Source organism: Tasmannia lanceolata, unplaced genomic scaffold (assembly GCF_043159265.1).
Source record: "Tasmannia lanceolata isolate RefF3 unplaced genomic scaffold, GAP_Taslan_0.1 ptg000004l, whole genome shotgun sequence".
Lineage (NCBI taxonomy): Eukaryota > Viridiplantae > Streptophyta > Magnoliopsida > Canellales > Winteraceae > Tasmannia > Tasmannia lanceolata.
Window position 1 is genome coordinate 551,904 of NW_027518681.1, and position 16,633 is coordinate 568,536.

Here is a 16,633-nt window from a genome sequence, read left to right on the forward strand (position 1 = left end):
TGAAATTGTTTGCTGTGTGTCCTTCTGGTAGTGGTTCCCACTAGTGATGGGTCCCGCTGGCATTGGGTCCCGCTAATTGTGGGTCCTGCTTGTTGTGGGTCCCACTGGTGGTAGGACCCGCTTGTGTGGGGCCCGCTGATGTGGGACCCGCTTGTGTTGGGCCCGCTTGTGAATAGTACTCGGTGGGTCCTACTGTGAATAGTAATTTTGAATAGTTTATCTCAATAGTGAACTTGCATAGTATTTCTGTATAGTAATCTTACGTAGTATTTCTGCATAGTAATCTTGCATGGTGACTATTGTGAATAGTAATTATGAATAGTGACTATTGGTAATTTTTAATATGTGTAAGTATCTACTCATTTTTAGTTGACATCTAGGACGGTGGTTTAGTGGTAGGAAGCCGTTCAATCCTCGCTCAGCGTTGGGTTCAAATCGCGTACGCCCCATTATGCCAGATGTCCTCATGCCCGATTAACTCGGGGAAAAATGAGTAATGGCCGATGATAACCCACCTATGAGGCCATTTGTATATATATATATATATATATATATATATATATATATATATTACCGGTTATTACATTCTACCCCCCTTAAAAAAAAATTTCGTCCTCGAAATTTTACATACCTTAAGAAGTAAATAGATGAGGGTACTTTTATTTCATCTCCTCCTCCGGTTCCCATGTTGCTTCCTCGGTGGCTTGGCTCCTCCACAGAATCTTCACCAGTGATATTCTTTTTGTCCGAAGAATTTGTTCCTTTCGATCAAGGATTTGTACTGGTTGCTCTTCATAAGATAAATATATTTATATACAAAAAGAATATATATATATATTTGTATATACAAAAATCTGTTCCTGATTCTCCGCCATCTTCATATCATAGTATCACATTAGTAATCTAAATTATAACTCATATTTAAAAGCATTTATATACAGAAGTATCACAGAAGTCATAAATAGCACATAAGTTCTATATTAACCAACGACCAGCGGTATAGTTAACATATTCTAACTTAACATTTAGATAGGGTAAATTCTAATCCTATCTTTGTGAATCCTAATTTCCAAAACCGACTAAACTTCGCTCTGATACCAAATGTAACGCCCCGGATTTTTTTTGAAATACCAACTCGGTGCGTAGAAGAATATTACATCATCTTTCTCAAAAACTTTCATTATTCCCAAGATCTCAAATACAACAACTACGTTTAGAGGGTTTACAGAAATTAGGTCTAACTTATTACATCTTAATTCAAGACATAGTTGATACATATTTAAAACATATTTATCTTTTAGAACAGTTCTAGATTCAACTCTAGCATTCCTCATCTTTCATCTATACTTCACCTGGGGGTTGGAACAATAAAACAAGGTAAAAGGGGTGAGCTCAAATAGCCCAGTAGGGTATAAACAACAAGTGATGTAGAATTGTCAAGCTCATAAGAACATGATATTTTGCAGATAGGACATCTCACATTATAAACATGGAAAGAAAGAATAAGCACAACATACTTTCCAAACGTATAGAGAAAACTTACAGAACTTGATATCAAGAATATATAGACTTCATTAAGCATAGATGCTTTCATTCATAGCCATATCTCGGCCCATTCATAGCCATACCTCGGCTCATAATCCTCTAGATTTACACTCTCTAGAGTCGTCTTTACCCACGTGCACATGGAGGACTATAACGCGTCCACCCGTCATCATATCATAACTCAGTCCATATTCAGAATTAGGGTATCACAAGATAACCCTAAACATAAACATATCTCACGGAACAAGTTTCGAGGATACAAAATAGAATTATAGCTTTATCAGTAAAATCATTTATCTGAAAAGAATGGGGTCTGAAAGAAAGGATCCCCCTTGGATTCTCATCAGTTGTGGATCTTGGAAGGATAGAAACTCTTATAGCAATTGCGTATAAAGAGAATCAAAGAATATGAAATATTCACATCCAGTATATCAAAAGAGAATCAATGGAGAAAACTCTTACATATATCAAAAGAAAATCAATGGACGAAAACCCTTACATATAGCAAAAGAGAATCAATGGAAGAAAACCCTTACAACCCTTACATATAGCTTTCTGATCACAGGTTTGTTTGAGCTTACACCTTGGAGTGGATAACCTGTAAATATATTCTAATTTTATCAAATTCATGTTTTAAGGCAGTGTCCTTTCTGTCCAGGTAATGTCCATCTATGTCCAAAATAATGTTCCCTGTGTTCAGTGTTCTTTCTATTAAAATTTTAAAATCATGGGGCCCAACATGCACTATTCATATGGACCCCACATGTTACTATTCATGTGGACCCCATATGTTATTATTCATGTGGACCCCACATGTTACTATTCATGTGGATCCCACAGGTTACTATGCTCAGCAGTTCACCATTATTTGGTTTAGTTTATTTCTTAGCTACTATGCTCAGCAGTTCGCCTTTCTTTGATTAAAGTTTAATTTACGGTTACTATGCTAGCATTTCACCGTTAAAATAAGATGGGCTACTATGCTCAGCAGTTCGCCTTTCTTTGATTAAAGTTTACTTTACGGTTACTATGCTAGCATTTCACCGTTCAAATAAGATGATAAAACTTGCATAATCTATAGCGAGTTATCGCCTCTTATGCATGCTTTATCCTAATATTTACATAGGTGGTAGAATCAACCATATTACCTATAATAAATACTATAACTATCTATATGAAAGACTTACCTTGGTAGTAATGAAGTGGATTTCCTTTTCCTTCTCTTCTCTCTCTTTTTCCTTCTCTCTCTTAATATTTCTTCTCTGAATTTTTAGCTCTACTAGGGTTTGTCGAAATAACAAAATGAGAGCCTCTATTTATAGATACTACATTATTAAATTCACAACTACCCTCTTAAATGCTTCTCTTAAATGCTTTTAAAAATATAGGAATAGTAAAGGTATAAATAAATGAATAGTAAAGGCTGCTTGAATAGTAACAGGATGATTAATATTATTTAATTATTATTTTCGTCGGTGAAGCGCAACTACTCATTAATGATAGTGGTTGTGGAGTGACCCACTTAACTAATGAGTTAATGAAAGTGGTTGCGGTGTGTCCTTCTGGTAGTGGTTCCCACTAGTGATGGGTCCCGCTGGCGTTGGGTCCCGCTAATTGTGGGTCCCACTGGTGGTAGGACCCGCTTGTGTGGGGCCCGCTGATGTGGGACCCGCTTGTGTTGGGCCCGCTTGTGAATAGTACTCGGTGGGTCCTACTGTGAATAGTAATTTTGAATAGTTTATCTCAATAGTGAACTTGCATAGTATTTCTGCATAGTAATCTTGCATGGTGACTATTGTGAATAGTAATTATGAATAGTGACTATTGGTAATTTTTAATATGTGTAAGTATCTACTCATTTTTAGTTGACATCTGGGACGGTGGTTTAGTGGTAGGAAGCCGTTCAATCCTCGCTCAGCGTTGGGTTCGAATCGCGTACGCCCCATTATGCCAGATGTCCTCATGCCCGATTAACTCGGGGAAAAATGAGTAATGGCCGATGATTACCCACCTATGAGGTTATTACAGTTCACTCCATGGGTCTTCAGGGGCGTGATCTTGTGGAACCTTCTATTTATGGCTTCTATTTGGCTTATCTGGGAATAGAGTAACATGAGAAAAGTGGGAAAAGATTAAGAGTATATGGGAAAAGAAAAGAAGGGGAAAGGTTCAATGGGAAGTGAATATGGGAGTAGGCTGTAGAAAATAGAGGATGGGATCCATAGCTAGGAGTGGCGTGCTAGGCATTGTGCCTTCTCCAAAATGCTAGGCCTACATCAGAATTCGTTGTCAAGTCAACACCAACAATAACACCATGAAAAAGTACAGTTTCCTACTGATATGATCATGGGTGAAATCTTATCCCTTCACTTCGCGCCAGGACTCGAAGCCGTAAATAACACTCCTTTCGCCTCTCACAAGCAGGAAAGCAAGCGGCAAACCCTAAGGACGTTTATGGCATATAAAGGTTTTGAAGCAAGCAACGACTTCTTTAAAGCCCCCTATCATTATATTCTAGTAAGATCGTTTATGGTGCTAGCCCCTATTAGCTCGTATGAGAAGTTGACTTTAGAAGGAGAATCACAAGAATTGAGAAGTCTATTGAATTGAATCGGGTGGGAAAGACAAGTTTGGAAATGGCCAGATTAGCAAGAGGGAGGACGACCCCATCCTGAAACAAAGGTGTAAGCATATATATAAACAGGTTAATTATTTCCATCTCGTTCCCATCTATCTTGATTGAGAAGAGGGAAGGAGCTTGTAGGTGGCTCAAAGCGCACCGCCAATAACACCCGCCGATCTACCACCGGCGAACACATGGAAATACCCAAGATCTTGCACAACAAGATGGAGAGAATATATGCCAACAAACCACAACCCACCAAGGGAGCAAAACAAACAACCATAAGAGGACAAGGATATACGTGGTTCACCACAATGGGCTACTCCACGGACAAGGCAACACTCAATCTACTATTTATAACTAAAATAATATTGTTACCTCCACTGGTAAAATCCACCGATAAAACCCTCCTCTCCAACCTTCTATATAGCCACAAAATAACCTCCAAGTCTCTACACCGACTACATGGAAAAACCCTCATTCGAGAAGTAGTTGGAAATTCCTCCAACACAATGCTTGTGCTACAATAGACAAAATCCAATGGAGAAGAACAATGGAAGAAGAAGCATACGCTTTGATAAACAAGAGGAGGAAAAACCCTTTTTTGCTTCACCACAAAAAAGCCTTCCAAGAGGCCAAGAAAAAACTCTCTCCTTGCCCTTAACTTCTCCTCAACCTTGAGTAGAAGAACATTGCTTTTGCTTCACCACAAAAGCCCTCTTAGAGCCTCCAAGAGAAAACCCTTCTTGCCTTGCCCTAACTTTCTCCTCAAGAAGAACCTTGCTTATGCTCCACCACAAAAGCCCTCCTAGGTCCCCAAGAGAAAACCCTCTTGCCTTGCCCTAGCCTTTTCTCCTCTCCTCGCTACATTCTTCCGTCTTCAACCTTGAGTATTCCTTGCTTTTGCTTCACCACAATAGCCCTCGTAGAGCGCCCAAGAGAAAATCCCTCTTTCCTTGCTCTAGCTTTCTCCTCAAGAGAAAGAACCTTGCTTTTGCTCCACCACAAAAGCCCTCCTAGCGCCCCCAATAAAAACCCCTCTTGCCTTGCCCTAGCTTTTCCTCCTCTCCCCTCTACATTTTCCCATCTTCTTCAAAACCTCTCTTTCATATAATAACCCTATATATAGAGAGAAAACTCATCCAACTAAACGGGCCAAGTGGGATCCACTCCAAGAATTAAATAGATTTGGTGATTTTGTATCACCAACTCAACAATCTGGTATCAGAGCTCAGGGCGTGGTAACTCCGGTTTGCCTCCGAGGGCGGGAATGTCCCTCGGGGTAGATCTTGAAAACCCCGGTGTAGTATCTCGTGGTTCCCACGTTGTCGTCGTGTGGAGGGGCGAGATTGTCCACCTTGCTTCCGCGTGGAGAGGGAGATTGTTGGAGTTTCACGCAACACATCGGATAAGCGACTTGGATGGGGATGGGTTATAAGAGAATGTGCACCCTCCCTCTAACTGCTAGCTTTTAGGGGTGAGTTCTACTAGGTTAAATTCCCTATAAATGGTATCAGAGCTCAGGCGTGGAAACTCCAGTTTGCCTTTGAGGGCGGGAATGTCCCTCGGGGAAGATCTCAGAAAGCCCGGTGTAGTATCTCGTAGTTCCCGTGTTTTCACTGCGTGGAGGGGCGAGATTGTCCATGTTGCTTCCGCGTGGAGGGGGAGATTGTTGGGGTTCCATGCAAAAAGCAAATAGTCCCACATCGGATAAGTGAAATAGATGGGAATGGGTTATAAGGGAATGGACACCCTCCCTCTAAAGGCTAGCTTTTAGGGGTGAGTTCTACCCGGTTAAATTCCTAACAGAGCTCTTGTGAATCCCTTTGTCTGCACTTCTCTATTTTTAGGGATCCCTCATATTGATGATTTTAGGTTTCTTGGACTCGTCACAGAAGGCTTAGAACAAGAACAGGGTTATGATGCAGTATAAATTTGTAGGGATGTTCTGATACCACTTTGATGTACTTAAGCAAAAGAGATAGTCGAGGTGACAGCGGAAATGTCAAAATCTATCCATGTCAACTAGCAAACCCAAGCACCACCAATTGAATTAGGGCAGGCAATGATAGTTTCCACAAATTAACAAAGCAGATCTACAAGGTAGTATAACTGTCAGCTGATTTGTTTACTATTTGGTTCAATAACTAGTTTGAAATCAAATTCACAAGGTTTGGCATTCTTTCTTTCTTTTTCTTTTTCTTTTTTCTTTTTTTTTTCTTTTTTTTTTTGAGGGGGGGCGGGGGGGGGTGTTCTTAAGGCCGTTGTGTTTCTTAACCTTTTCTTCTCAAGGGTATGTCTGTTGATCAGATCCTTACAAAGCTGAATTTAAGTCTTAACGAGATCAGCTCTTTACTCACTGCCTCTTTCAATTCCGACAATAGGTGAGGGATATATGCAAATTCGACATTCAGGAACAATTTAAGGGCAGACCTAATGGATTTGGGCAAGATTGAAGTCCAAGAACTAGTGAAAATGCAAGTGCAGTTACATAAGAAAAATAATCAATTTAAATGAATAGAGTACAAACATTAATTATTGAAATAAATCCAGCTATCACTAACTCGAGGAAGACACCAATGGCTGTAATTTTGAATGCTCTTTTTTTATTTTCAAAAGTCGTCTGATTTTTAAAAATTTTCCAATTTTCAATTTTCTACTTACGTCTGGTTGATCCCAATTAACAGCAATGGAATACTTTAAGCATCATCCAAATCACTTACATCATCCAATCGACTAACCAATTCCTCCTTCCCTCCTTCAGATCTATTCGAAGCTTCTCCTTTAATTCTGTTCCCTTCCATTAAGCAATGGGTCAGTTTTCAACTTTAACATGAAACCATCATCTATCCATTATTAAAAATCACCATTCAATTAAAAAGTATCCTTATCATTCAAATAAGAAGCATGCTTATCAATCCATAATCGAATGAAGCAAATCTGCAAGCTGGAATTCATGAAACAAAATTAGTAAAAAAAGTCATGCCCGCAATGTTTAAATGCAGGAAAAAGAAACAGTTGTTCCCCACTTCCCAGCTCTGGGAGATTGACTTCATTGTAATATTTCTGAGGCATCTCAATAAGCTTCCGTAGAGACTGTTAATAGCAAATCGAAGATCATTGCAGTGTGTGTGTGTGTGTGTTTTTGTTTGCATTCCGATTCATAATAGTGGATAAGCCTAGCATAACCTATAAATTCCCTGGGAGTCTCAGAGATGTAAATGACACCATTTATGAAACTCATTTACAAGCTGAATATTGCAGCCAAAACTCCTTATTCTGCTATTGAATCGAGCAATGACCATAGCAATAACAATTAGACAATCCTAAACAATCTGATAAATGCTCATAGCAAAAAAAATAATAATAATCAGATAATCCTAGATAATTTGACCAATGATTTTCACCTGCTGAAAATGGGCTACTTGCCATGTCTTTTTACTTTCAATAGATCTCAAGGCAGCGCCCAAACGATTAAGCTTTTCTAGTTAGAGCAAATGTCAGCCATGTCCCACAAGGATCATGGTTGAATGCAAACCAAATGCCATTGAGCTACAAGCCCAACCCCCCCCCCCCCTAACGATTTCTCGCGTAAGATGGGGCCCCCCCTCCCCCCCCCAAAAAAAAATCATCGCTGTGAGGCATCAAATTGGTGAGCTAGATTTTTTATGTCGATACAAAAAATAGGAATTGTATTGAAAACAAAAAATTTCCCAAAAGTGATATTGAAAACACAATTGGTCACCCGAGGGTTAGTTTCAACTGCCTCTATTAAGAGTACTCGATCAGGTGACCATGAATTCTATGGTTGCAATTATATAAGGGAAATGATATTTACGCCCCTTTTGTCACGAGGGACACCCATTTGCCAGTGTACTTTGCAATCAAAGCGGATTTTTCTGACATAAAGTGCATGATTCCCCTTTGGGAGCTGATATATTCGCCCCTTTTCATTACTAGGGACACCAGATTCAAAACCTCCTGACCGGCTAATGAGAGTATCCGGTTAGATATACTCAGTCCTTTAGGAAATGACCAAAATGCCCAAGCAACACTCATCCCGCATCTTTGCCCATTACTCTCGCCCAAATCCATAGGAGCCCACCAAGTTCAGAGATGCCCCAGGAAGTGCAGAAACGTCCTATGTCTCTCTCTAGAAATCATCAAATCTGGAAATTTTGTTCTTTTAGAAAATCTTAAATTGTAACCCACCAACAAAACGAGGAAGATAGAGACCATTGCTGCTTAGGAGAAGAAGCTTTTCTATTTTGACACCCTTCTCACTGCCACCCAAGATTTTTTAACAGAAACATAAGCTTGGAGGCAGATTTGGGCAATTTCTGGGAGCTCATGGTTTTCTCTTTCGAAACCCTTTGATCTATAGAGAATTGTGAATGATTCACAAGTTTTATGCACAAATTGAAATTTTACTTACCCTTTACCACCAGGCTCATCAAGCCTGAGGCAGCTAAGGAACTTTGTACAGAGAAAACTTCTCTGATTTTCTAGATACAGAATTTCGATGGCCCCATGCCATAAGAATACCATTTTTATGCTTAGTTTCTATATCACATTTTGGTTCCAACACCCATGTCCACCAGTGAATAATGAGAGAGACTTGGGCTCTGGATTTGGTTTCTGAAGTTGGGCTTTGCATTTGGGCGAGAGGTAGGTGAGAGAGACAGAAACGAGATGGGATATTGGATGCCTGCATGGGTGTTTTGGTCATTTTCCAAAATAATCCCTACGTGTAATTGGCCACTTGCTTTAGCCGGGACAAATGTTTCAGAAAAGGTGTCCGCAGAATTGAAAGGGGCGTATATATCAGCTCCCTTCCCCTTTTTGCCATTGATACACTGACGTTGGGTGTCCTGTGATGAAAAGGGGCGTAAATATCACTTCCCTTATATAATGGGTTGGCTTGGGTGTGCCCTCATTTTGGACGGTCCTGATCACCCTTGTGTGTACCAAACAAGGATGTCAGAGATAGTATATGGGGGCTAGTACCTTTAAATTTCCCAAAAGTGGAAGTGTATTGAAAACATTAGTGATCAAAGAGAAATGTGTCTCAGAAAGATAACAAAATCACAACTAATAAAATGATTACAGTTAATAATATAGAACAGAGTTCATAAAAAATGAGAACTGCAATTGCTTGAAGCACAGGCCATCAAAATTCTCAACGTTATCATTATAAATTGAAGGTCACTAAATAAATCTTGAACTGCCACGGTTCGAGTTACTTTTCCCATTTGTAAATAAACAAACAAAAAATAAGAAATTCTGGAATAAAAATCTTTCCCAAGCTTTTCCAGAGAAAATTCACGCAATGAAACCGGACTTTGCTTAATTTGCAGAAGTATGTCTTTGATTTTGCATCTACAAAGGGTATTCAGGTGGGTATTCATGCCCTTATTTGAACTAAAAGATTTTCAAATTAAATACATTGAACTCATGAATGATTTGCTAAAACTACAAAGAAATAAATATATGCTTAGCAAGCAAAGTAAGAGTGGCCAAAATGAACTTAGCTACTGGAGAAAAAGAAGGAAGGAAACCATTAGCTACTGGAGAAAAAGAAGGAAGGAAACCATTAGCTACTGGAGACAAAAAAAGAACGGAAACCATTACCTTTAAATTCTAAGCAGCTTAACTTCTTCTATTAAAGCAGAAATCACCCCGTTAATTACCAAAAGAAAAAGAAGAAGAAGAGAAAGTCTCACATTAGAATTGCGAACTCTTGAAATCCTTCATTCGTCTAGCATAGTTCAGATTTCAGTTCATGTTTAGATTCTTGTTCTTGTTCTTGTTCTTTGAAGATGATGAAAGAGTAGGGTAGTTGAAGGGGATGAGAATATATACATATATCTATTCTACTATAATAAGCTGGATAGAAAAGAAGAGAATTTTTTGATTTTTTTGAAAATTCTATGAGAATTACATATCACTTTTTTTAACTTTTTTTAACAAATGCACCCATTCAACTCACATATTTTCAATCCTACCCCCTCCTTTATGCTTTTAACAAAGGCACCCATTAAAGCCATATAATTTCAATCTTACCCCCCTCCTTTATGGTTTTTTAATAAAAAATCTATAGGGTGATCTTAACCATCCGATTTAAGAGGAATTATGGAAACATCTATAGATTGGAGGGCTAAGATCAGCCTACGGAAATGATTTTTGGGGCACAACCTATTTATGTTGTGTTCCATCACATGGACGGTTTGGATCAACCTATAACGTGGTCCGTACTGTTCTTTGTCGGCCCGTGCATCGCACGCACCCATTAAAGCCACATAATTTCAATCTTACCCCCCTCCTTTATGGTTTTTTAATAAAAAATCTATAAGGTGATCTTAACCATCCGATTTAAGGGGAATTATGGAAACCTCTATAGATTGGACGGCTAGGATCAACCTATGGAAATGATTTTTGGGGCACAACCTATTTATGTTATGTTCCATCACATGGACGGTTTGGATCAACCTATGACGTGGTTCGTACAGTTCTTTGCCGGCCCGTGCATCGCACGGGGTTTTTTACTAGTATACTATATAGGAGAAGAGAAAAGAAGAGAATTTTTGGAATTTTTGGAAAATTCTATGAGAATTACACATCACTTTTTTTGACTTTTTTTAACAAATGCACCCATTCAACTCACATATTTTCAATCCTACGCCCTCCTTTATGCTTTTTAGCAAATGCACCCATTAAAGCCACATAATTTCAATCTTACCGCCCTCCTTTATGGTTTTTTAATAAAAAATCTATAGGGTGATCTTAACCGTCCGATTTAAGAGGAATTATGGAAACCTCTATAGATTGGACGGCTAGGATCAGCCTATGGAAATGATTTTTGGGGCACAACCTATTTATGTTGTGTTCTATCACATGGACGGTTTGGATCAACCTAAGACGTGGTCCGTACAGTTCTTTGTCGGCCCGTGCATCGCACGGGGTTTTTTACTAGTATACTATATAGCAGAAGAGAAAAGGATAGAATTTTTCGATTTATTTGTAAATTATGTGGGTTTAACACGTCATAGTCCTTTATATTTACGGTTTAGTGCCCTCGCAAGATCTCTTTATGTTTCTACAGGGGAGGGTAAAGTCGTCCTTTCCACTAATTTTGGATGGTCTCTGCAGCCTAAAAAAGAAAAAATCATATCTACTGCTGCCAGCTCGCCCTTTCCACTAATTTTGGATGGTCTCTGCAGCCTAAAAAAGAAAAAATCATATCTACTATTGCCAGCTGCTCCTATTTACACTGTACTACAGATATTTATCTTCTCATTTTTCCCACCTACTTCAGATATCTTCTTCTTCCTCTTGAGAAAAAGGTTTGACGGTTTTCTGCACTCTTGAGAAAAAGGGTTTGTTTGCTTCTTGCTTTCTAATTTTTGTTTCTTTTTAATCCATGCTCATTTTTTGATTTTCCCCTCAAAAACTTTCCTAACAGAGTTATTAAATATTTTTGCTGTCTGACTCTGTTATTTTCGTTGTTCCTGGCTTCCTAATTTTACTCTTACCTTCATGCATTTTTTTAATCCATGCTCTCTACATTTTTGTTGTTGTTTCTGCCTTCTTAATTTTTTAATTTTCCCGTCAAAAACTTTCCTAACAGAGTTATTAAAATTTTTTTTCTCTGACTCAAAAACCTTTCACTAATGGCATACCATTTCAAAAGCAAAGAGGAAGATGAGCCAAGTATTTGTCTCCAAGATCAATAGGCTCAGTGTCACACACCAAACTATCTTCCTGTTCAGGCGAGGTAGCAAGGCCAAAATTCGTAAAAACATAGCCATTAAAAATGGCCAGTTATTGGTGATGTGAAAAGAACTCTAGGTTCAATTGGTAGGGTTTGTGTAGACACCCCATTTAGACCGTGCCCTAATCTTTCCGAGTTTGAGCAAAACCTCACCAAATCAGCGAGCTAGAGTCCCAAACTTCACCCTAGGCTAGCTTAGAGTCCCGTCTAACTCCCTGCAAAATTTCGTCGAAATCCGACCTCGTTCGCCTAGCGAACGAGTCAAGCAAGGTCGTGGTGCAAGTTCGCAGAAGGGGGGTGGATTATCCTGGATGGGGCCGAACCTGGGCCGAATAGGACAAAAGTTACGGGCGCTCCTTATCATTTTTTGTGCGCCCATCAATGGAGTTCCAATATCAATTCTGAAAATTTTCTATAAAAACGAAAATCAAAGCTTTTAAAAAAAAAGAAAGAGATATAACAGAGAGAGAGAGAGAGAGAGAGAGAGAGAGAGAGATAAACCCATCTTCTCCGATCGTCTTCTCTAGCCGGATCTTCACCGGATTCCGGCCATTTTCTGTCAGATCTTCTTTCTTTTCTCCATCTTCATTTCAGCCGTTTCATTTTCCCCTATGGTAAAGCTTAGATCCGGTCTTTATGATCCACATTCCGGCAAATCCACCTCCTCCGGTGAAATCCCGAATTCCGGCTAACCTTTTCCGATCTACATCTCTTCCTTGTTTTCTTCTTTAACTTATCTGCAAGCTTTAGCTCTTTCGAAAACCTTAGATTCAAAACTTCTAACCCTAAGATCCAAGGCCTTCTGTTCTTAAAATATCCTCAAACCCTCCTCCATTAAATCATGATCTAAGCTTCGATCATCTCATAGCTTCACATCACCTCCATCATCTTGTTCTCTTTCTTTTTCTCCAATTTTTATTTTCTAATTTTCAGCAGCTTCAGAGAGAGATCTCAGATCATAGATCTTGGATCTGAGAGCAAAGAAAAGGAGCAGAGAGCTTAATAAGATAGAGAGAGCATCGAAAAAAAGGGAGAGACCTGGGAAGATCTCTTGATTACAATTTAGAGAGTGGGAAAGGGTTTTCAGAATTTCTGTGAAAGGAAGGAGGTTGATTTGTTAGGGTTTGAGTCTAATCTTGATTTCTAAAGAAGAAGAAGAAGAAGTAGAAGGAATTTCTTCAGAATTTGGAATCGTCATTAAAAGTTCAGGTAATCTTCTCCCATTTCTCTTAATTCATATTGAAGGTTTGAATTATTATGATTGAAATGGTGAGGAATTCCTAAGCACCCTAAGAAGAAACGTGCATTTTCTTAAATTCTAAGTTGTTACCTATGATTTTGTTAATAGAGTATTGGAGTTACAAGTTGAATTCTAGGGAAATTTAATTACAATCGCTATTTTCTAAAAGTTAATCCATGGATCTGAAAGTTTAAAAAATCCTTGAATTCTATCTAATAGTGTTGCTTGCTTATAAACTTTAACTCATTCAAATCACCAAGTACTCTGTCCTGAAACAAGTTAGAGAATGAATGACTATTCATGGAAACTGCCATATGTTAGTTCATTGCTGTGCATTCCTTTAATTAATGGTTGAAATTCAGTGGATAAACTTATACTCTTATTTGGCAATTTCAAAATTTAGTTACCTTGTCCCTATGTGATCTCATAAAATATTTGGGATTCAAACAAGGTATATTCAGGCCTAATAGGGAGAATAAGTTGGTTTTTTTTAGGTGTATTAGAACAAAGTGATGTTAATATCATCTCCCTTGGATGATCATAGTGGATTAATATTTTCACTACAGTGTTTTGATATGATATTATCATGTTTTCTTGTAATCATTTGTTTTAATGGTTGATTCGCATGTAAGCAATTTCATTTACCTAATCAACATTAAGTCAAATGGGTAAAGCTGGTAGTATCGTTATCAAAATGTTGTAAAGAAGAAGTTAATCATGGGCTGTTGATACTTGCATAGGGCCAACTCTTCCTTTCCAGCTTATACTGTCTGATTTGTAGAAATTTCTCTTGAGAAGCCTAAATAGTCTGATAAAGACAATTTCATGAGGCAAGAAGGTTGAATGCAGTTACCTAAATTAGGCTATGTCCATTTAGCATTTCTTTTCCTTGCATGTCAATCAATTAAAAATCATTACTAGTACCTGAGTTTTCTTTGTTGCCCAATTTATTTCCCAAGTTGTTCCTGTTGCTTGCTCTCGCACCTTTTCTTGATGGATGATGTTTTGTCATTTGAAAATTCCATAGATGTCTTGTTCCCTGTATTGAGAATCTGTGATGGCTCATATATATTAAAAAAATATATATATTGAGTATTGTCAACCCATCACAGGTCAGGTCTAGCTTATTGTCCTAACCTGAATTTTTAGGTTTGACGGGTAGTGGAAGGGGTGGATGTGAAAAATTGAGATATTTGGAGTCTCATCTTCTTTTCTTTATCTTCTTCTTTAGAGTTTATCTTCGGTTTTAGGAGACTTCCCTACCTTTAGTCTCGAGATTTTCACTAGTTTTAGGAGCGTTTCTGTTGGGTTTTGGCGATGAGAGGTGACCACCTCTTAAGCCAAAACACCCTTTCTCGGGGTACATTCGGATCTTTATGGATTCATAGTTGTGTAGTTTAGGAGTTTCCTATTTTGGCTTCTGGACCTTATCCGATCCTTAGAGATTTGCTTAGTCCTATTAGTACTCCCCTCTTGTACATAGTAGGCTTACTTAGTCTTTTAGATACTTTGGTTATTAGGTCCTTCATTCGTGGTGAGGGCGATGACAGAGTCATCTAGAGCTCAATTTAGGGAGGTAGACTATGTCTCATACAGAAGGTTCAAAACCTTTGAAGACAGGCTTTGTCTCATTGGGCCTCCTTGTCTCCCCTTTTCCCTAGGGGACATGCCATGTCTCATTAGTACTTCTCTTAGAGTCATTTGTTTGAGAGTCAGTCTTATCATCATAGGGGTTAGGATTCTTTCCAACCTCTTATCAAATCATTTGATCTTTATCCACTCTTGCAAGGCATAGGATGCTGTCCAACCCTTGCAGAGTCGTGTTTCTGTCATTTTTCCCCCGCAAAGCATAGGATGCTTTCCAACCTTTGCGGGATATCAGGAGTCTGTCCTCCCCTTATGATGATAGGATTCTGTCCTCTTGTGTCAAAAACATCAAAAACATCTGAAAAACCAAAAATCTCAAAAATCTTGAGTCATTAGGAGAGTAGTTAGGAAAATCTGTTTCCGAACTACGTTGGCTTGATCCCTTTCAACAGGGTACGTAGTGCAGCTTGGGATCCACATCCCAGGTCCAGCCAAACCTTTAAAAAATAAACATTTCAAATATTCCCAAAAACACAAAAAACTTCAAAACCTTTTCAAAAAAGATCTTCCCCTAGAGTTAGGAATCTGTCCTAGATAGTTGGGATGTTTTAGAGTTAGGAGTCTGTCCTGTTTTGTATTGACATGGTGTGTCCTGTCGTGTGAGTGTCCCTAGAGTTAGGAGGCCTCGAGTCGATCGGTTAGACATTTAGTCGAACCGATGGCTAGACTAGGAAGCATATAGTCAGCCCATGGTTTTCATTAGGTTGCACAGCCTAGATACACATAGGATGTAGGGCCCACCTGCATTAGCTTAAGGCTAAACAACTTACATTAGTTAGGGCATATAGAGAGTCCTAAAAATTACAATTCACTTGAACTTAAGCAATCGTACAAAAAGCTTTAAAAATCAGTCTAGTCTAGTGGAATCGAGTCTAGGATAGCGGTTCTAGATGGTTATGCATCGTAGTTTAGAATACGGCATCGAACTACGTTGACTCTGATTCTTCCCGAGGCCGGGATACGTAGAGCAGCTGGGATGGACGGCCATCTTGGTCCGAGTCAAGTCCTACATTAGAGTTTTAGGATTTGTCTTGTCTAGTCATGAATGAGATTGATTCGTGTTGTGTGTTTTGCCGTGTTTTCTTATTTTCATATACAGATCCTATACTTTTAGCTGTATCATGCATGTGTTTGCACACCAGAACTCAGACACCAGTTAGGTTTGACACTCATAACCTAGATATTTTTAGGCGACACTTCTTTCATTTATTTTATGTGTGTTTATTATTCATCTCTGAGATATGCATGATTAGGTAGACGTCTTCTCGGAGATAAATGTTCCCATTTCATATGACTTTCGCCCAAAACTCTTCAAAATCAATAATAAATGGCATGAGAGACCAGGTGCTTGCACTTGGGTGGATGAGGTGCTCTTCAGACCTTCCGAATTCGTAACCAGGCACGAACCCTCTTTTTATATCTCTGGTTATCCGTTGCAACAGAGCATAGTATGGGATCCTTGGCCTACTTCCTTGGATGACGACTCTTCTTTGTTTAAGGTACACCTCGAATCTGGGCTAGTCCCTGAATCGAGAGGTATCTCCCTTTGTATCGCCACTCATGCTGTGAGAGGCATCCTTCTTTCGAGAGTTCCTTGGTAGAGCTCTCCATTCACGTGGATGATCCTGAGACTTCGTGTGGGGGCACGTTCCCCGCCGCCTCTCTCGGATCGAGGCTGGCGACTCTGCTGGGGAATTCTTTCGAGATATTGCCTAACTCTGTTAAAATGCCATTTTTAGTAATTTTGAAGAATTTTGAACTAAAGTCATTATCAATGGGAATTTAATCGATTAGAATCCAGGGGCAC